General features: G+C 34.0%; 1 long non-coding RNA gene across 1 annotated transcript; it reads right to left on the bottom strand.

Moving 5' to 3' along the window:
- Positions 1-257: 257 nt before the first annotated feature.
- On the bottom strand, positions 258-3,523 carry LOC132302277 (uncharacterized). The gene is made up of 3 exons (XR_009480799.1): positions 3,483-3,523; positions 1,865-1,918; positions 258-1,746 (listed from the first exon to the last, which is right to left on the bottom strand). It is a non-coding gene; the product is annotated as an uncharacterized LOC132302277 (long non-coding RNA).
- Between the last annotated feature and the right edge of the window lie 2,869 nt (positions 3,524-6,392).

Below are 6,392 nucleotides of genomic sequence, written 5' to 3'. Positions count from 1 at the left end.
TTGTGTCCCTCCAGAAATTTCACTTAATTGATTTGGAAATCTTATCTGGAAACACGAACACAAGCAAGACTAATTTCTTTTAAATGCATTGGAAATTGTAATTTGCTGTTTTTCAGTTTGGGTGTTCATGGTATTAGTGACCCGACTCGACTATGAGATAATAGCAGTATTCTCTTTCCAAATGAAATTTTCTTCCTCAAGCTGACATGTTAGACAATTTCCATTAGCAAAAGATTCAAAGCTATGATGTCGTATAAGTTCAGAAATTAGAAAGAGAATTTTGTATTCTCCCGTTTGGCATGTTTCTACACAGAAATTTGTGGTGCACACGCAAAGCATCAACATTTTTCAGTTGGGATTTGGGAACCCTCAAACAAAAGATCCATCAACTACATAGAGCATCAACATTTTTCAAAGCTTCAAAAACCAGAACATAGTGAAATCAAAAGAGATCAATCGATCAATGAACAAACCCTAAAAAAGAATTAAGCAAACATGATGAACATAGATGAGCTCGGAAGGACAGCGATGGAAGCTCAGTTGTTGATTTTGATGGTGGTGATGCCTTTCCATTTGGAAATGACCATCTTCTGTACACCGTTTCTCATCTTCACCTCGATCCGGTCTTTCTCATTTCCAACATCAATGAGCCTGGGATGGCAACAAGCGCTAAACCTGAGCCTTGAGCCTAGGCGCGCCTTTAACAACACTGATGGGATTCACAATGAGAACTATCCGACTGAACCTCTGAATCAATTCTGCAAAACGAATGGCATGTTCAAACGTCATGGAATATGATATTACCCAATACCACTTATGATATGGATATGCAGCGCCATTTGTATTTCCTAACCACAAATAGGGAAAAAAATACTATGAAAAAAGCAAAAAACTCTGAATCACCTATCTAGATCATAACCGCCCACTCCCAAAACAAAGTCCATGTCGACAACGCCATATTTAGCCAGCTTTAACTGTGTCATCCCATTGATATGCTGACAAAAGTGCACCAAAAATCCAAAAGCTGCAGAATCAATAGCATGCCAAGGAAAGATGAAAGAGAATTCACTGTTCATTTAACATAAAGCTATACCAGTAGAACATATATGACAAATTAAGCAACATACTAGCACAAGGCTATACCATAAACTATTACATGAATAAGTTGAATAATTGAACCTATTGAGCACTTTCAGTATTAACCCTAGTTTGTTATAGACATGTAAGCTTCAAATGCATTCTTAAATTTTCATTTCTATTTTTTTAATTTTATACCCCATTGACTGCACAAACAGATACCTATTGTGTAAAATATTGTAATTACTTTTTGTGTTCAGAAATTTTAAAATAAGAAATTTCACATAATGCAATTTTCAGTAGACGAGTTGACCATAACATTAATATAGAAAAATATATATCAAAACCAGACTAAAGTTAAATTTGGCTTGTCAAAAGGCAACAGCAAAACCCACAGCTGAACTAACCGAAGAAGTGCCTAAACTTCAAAGAATCGATCATTATGCCGGAATCAAATAGATATAAAAATGCCAACAACCGTTTTACCACTTTCCACATTCATACAAGTTCAGTTTCTCTTGGAACAGTCTAAAAACACCTCTAACCCTCCCAATTCAATGAGTAACCACATTTCAAAGATACAAGTAAAATCTATCTATGTACAAGGTGAAAGCCTAACTGAATTCGCTTTGTCAACACCTCCAATTCAGCCTCAGTCACCAAATCTATCTGCCAACATTATACAATGAAGAGCATAAAGATAGTAGAAAAAGAATTCATTGAATTCCAAAGGAAGTCATAATAAGTCAGCTATAGTTCCTGATTATTGAGAAGAAATCTAATATACCTTGTTTAAAATAATACTAGCAACCAATGAACCCTCAATATCCACCTCACCAAACTGCAATGAAAAACGAGAAAAAAGGCATAAGAAAGTGAGGTTTTACTTGAACCAGTAGTAGAACTGTAAAAAAATAAAAGTTCAGTTTTGAGTATAGACAAGAAATTGGCCTCTGGCCACTCTAGACTATGGGTTAATGTTCATGTTTCACAAACTTTGCAATAGAAATAACTTTTTTTTATTGAATATAGCAAACGGCATAATCCTTTGGTGGCTGATCAGTGTGCAGTCATTACCAGCATGAGACAATGCCAATAACATGCATATATGAAAAGTTTGACAACAACAACCAGGAAACATGGGGTTCCAAAATAGTGATCCACCAGAGTCTTACACCAATTATGTACTAGAATCAACATTTTGGTTTTGGTTATCTAAAGATGAGGTGTTTATAAGCAACGGTAAAACTGGTATACTGGCTTAGGGTTGAGAAATCTATGAAAAACTGATTTTTTATTTTTTATTTTTATTTTTAATTCTTCTACTTTGTGTGCTTGCTTTACATTGAGATTGGGAAAGTAAAAACAGAGAAGGTGATTGAGCTGAAAAGTTGTATTGCTCATGCCCCCACTGTTTGATTACTGAGAAATTGAAAGAAAGGAAAAGCAAATGATATATTGATTGTCAAGTTCGTTTTTGTGGTTGGCAGAATTGGATTTTTATTTTGAAAATTTCGTTATATAGTTGATTGTTTAATTACAATTCGCAGAAAGACAATTTACTTTTTTGTTGCAGTGATTAATAACATTATGTAGATTACCACTGTCACAAAGGGTTTTATTTTGGAATTCAAAAGCTAATTTTATCTTTTGGCTTAAATTAGTCGTTCACATTTGGACCAAATTTGAAAACTGAATTTTTTAAAACTTGGGCCAGCTTTGATCAACCCAAGAGCTTTTAAGTTTCAGATTTCTTGTTAAGCTTTTAAGCTCCAGATTTCTTGGTCATGTTTCACCAGATTTTAACTGAGCTATTAATTTTTTTTTACTTTCTTTTTGATGTTATGGTTGGGATTTTATGGTTGAATTAGTGGAGTTTAAATAGGATTCATCCCTACAAATTTTCAACAGACTCTGTTTCAACAACCAGATTTTCTGATTTTGACGACGTGCCCAATTCAAGAGATTGAGCAGGGAGATAGGAAGAAAAACAGAGCTTGAACTGGGAGAGAAAAAACTAAAAATTGGACCGGGCTAGCTTTTGCAGAGGAATAAGAAGTTGCTGCCCTTTATATTATTATTATTTTCTTTACTTCTACTCTTCTCCTATTTACTCCAGATTTTGGTTAAAATAACAGCACTAGTCTTTAAAGTTGCTGCTCTTAGTTTTTGGCTGTTGGTCTTCTCCTATTTACTGGACAATTTTTTTCCATTGTTTGAATTATAATCTTGCAATGTTGTAGAAGATTTCAAGTCATTTTTCTTGTAGTGCAGTGGTAGAAGTCTTTGTCACCCCTTGTTTAACAAGTTTTGAATTAAACATATTAGACTGACTACAGTAAACTAAAACCGTATTGACTACAGTAAACCATAAACAAATTAGAAATTAATTATCTTAGACTTACCTAAAGCCATGGTGAGAAGGCTACAAACAATTTGCTAACCGCTGGCCCAAATTTGAATATTTGGAGCTGATGAATCCCTTCTCGAGCCTCCAAAAAAGATACAATATAAATAAGATTAAATATTTAATGGGGAATAAGTTGAATCAAAATTTACCAGTTTGGCATGCCGATGAGAAAGGGAAGGAAACATTTTTGTGACGGAGTTCCCAACTCGACCTTCTTTTCATCCCAAGCCTTCACATAACCATTAATTTCTCAGAAATATTAGGAGAGGTTGCCAGAAAAGATGTCATGGAAACTGAAGAAGCAAAAATGAAACAAAAAAATGACATGATTACTCTTTTCCATTGTTATACAACCTAGAATAGAATCAATCATATATTCATATTGACAAAAGATTTAAATCTCCATTCCACCACTCATTTTATATCCATCTAATGTTTATCCAACACCATCAACATGACTTATCAAATAAAAAAGAAACATAAAAAAACAGAGGAACCAAGATGGGGGGACAAAAAAAAAAAAGCAACAAAAAATAATGGACGAGCAGAGATCTCAAAAGAACAAAGTCATATAACATACTCACATAAACAAACCGGAAGAACAAAAAAAAAAAACCTAGATTGATTATATTAATAGATCTACAAATATAGAAACATGAGTTGTACGGAGAAATCAGATCAAAAGGTTCGAAAAAAGAAAAATAAATGATCTTTGCTTATATTCAGAAGATATTCAAGAATCATTGGCATATATGGTCTATTTTGATATCAGCAATGCTTTAAAGAAAAAAATTGTAGGTTAAGTTCTAAATAGAGACACTTTTCACTATTTCTTGCCCACTTAGAAAAGCATTGATTATAGAGGGAAAAAAATGCACAGCAACGCAATTGTAAAACTAGAGACTAGGGGGAGTAAAACTATGATCAAAACTCTTCCAGTATGAAAAACCACAAAGATAGGAAAGCAAAACTAGAAACTAGGGGTAAGACTTGAAAAAAATTCACCAACAAAGAATTCCTACAGAAAAACTGGAACATTCCTAGGTCACGTAATAGAATTTGCAAAAACCAGGAATTAGATCCTCGTGCGCTAATGAATCAGAGTGATGATTTTCGCGATGATGACGAGTTCCAACAGAAGTTGCAGCAGCTGAATTTGCCATCAAATCACTTAAAGAATCAAGCATCCGAGATACCAAAAAAAAAAGGCAAGCGAGGGCCCAGGTACCTCTTTGACCAAGACCAAGAGTAAAATAGAAGATAAAAAAATCTCCAACTCTTTCTGGTCCAAGAAGCCCAAAACGCTTATACCATCTACCAAATATCTAAGTTCACTAACTAATTTAATCATGCAAACTTTAATCAGCGAGGAAACTTAATTTTGTGACTTTATAACCTTGCTTTTAGATATGGCCACCTCACAAGATCATTGTCATGGCATTTTTTCATTGTATCATTTGTACAAACACATGCAATACAAAAATCACTTTAAATCAGTAGGCTTCTTCAAGGGGGGAAAAAGTAGAAGAAAACCTAAATGACAACAATATAAAGTGGCTTTTGAATTCAAACAATCAAAGGAATTTATGATTTTGAGAAAAAGAAAATCAATTTATGATTCACGAAAGGAACTCTAACATATACTCACACATATCTGTTAGGGTTCAAGCTTTTCTGATTTTGTTTCAGAATTTACAAATGAAATTTCAGCCAAAGAAATTAAAATCAAATATGCTTACATGAGCGGATGTGATGAGAAACTCCAACACTCAAATGGCACGATAAATCAACCACCATCAGTCTTGTAGTGTGTCTATGACTCTGTATACACGCAAACAATCAAACACACACACCCACACCCACATATATATATATAGATTTACATATATAGAAACACATATAACACTATAATTGGATTATATCAGTAATCCAATTTGTCACGAAAGGCACGGAAATGGTTAGAGGATTGTTGATCGCTGCTGTTTACAGAGAAGGGGGGAGAGAGAGGTCGGCACGAATGGGATGTGAAAAGAGGAATTAGTAAGTGTACAAAAGGGTATTTTAGGCAATACATAAAATAGGAAGAAGGGTACTTTAGGCAACAGAAATATGAAACAGTATTTTTTCATGTGCCACCTCAGCCTTTGGGTCAAACACATTTTAGAGAAACTTTGAGACTTTGACTCAGCCTCTAAGTAAATATAGTGCCCTAACCTCATTTATATGTAATGATCCCTTGTTCTTTTCCCTTTTTCAAGTGATTAAGTTGTTGTATATTGTGTTACATTGTTTTAAGCTTTCTTGTGTTTTTTTTTTTTTTTTTCAAATTGAGGAAAATTTAGTTTTAAGCTTCTTGTGTTTTATTTTTTATTTATTGAAATCGAGAAGAATTTAGTTTTAAGCTTCTTGTTTTTTTTTTTTTTCAAATGTACGCTGGAATCTGGATACAGAAATATTGAACATTCGGATTATTCCTGGAAGGTAGTTGGGAAGGAAATTATATCAGAGAGAGAAATGGAGAAGAGTCCTAATGTTTTGTTTTTATTTTATTCTTATGGGTAACTGATGGTGTTGTTCTTTTTCCCTTTTCAAGTGATCAAGTTATTGTATATTGTGTTACATTGTTCACAAGCCCAAACTCACTTACTGTCCTCAATTTATATTTATTCATTGATAATTTTTATGTAATGCATTTCCTTTTATAGAGATTAGGTCTGCAAGTTGGGCTGGCTCAACCTAACCCAGTCTTATTCCAACCTCAATCTGAAATCGGGCATCGGGCCTAGCTTTTCGAACCACGCTTCCACTGCTTCAGGGTCTTCAGCAATGCCCTGAGCTATCGGCAATATCGCTAATTTCATGATTAAGAGGTTTAGAGTGTCATTGGCAAAATGTTTAAAATACC

This window comes from Cornus florida, unplaced genomic scaffold, assembly GCF_030987335.1.
Source record: "Cornus florida cultivar Cherokee Brave unplaced genomic scaffold, ASM3098733v1 CherokeeBrave_3.0.0_Hap2_Chr04, whole genome shotgun sequence".
NCBI lineage: Eukaryota > Viridiplantae > Streptophyta > Magnoliopsida > Cornales > Cornaceae > Cornus > Cornus florida.
This window is presented reverse-complemented; position numbering and strand designations above follow the sequence as displayed.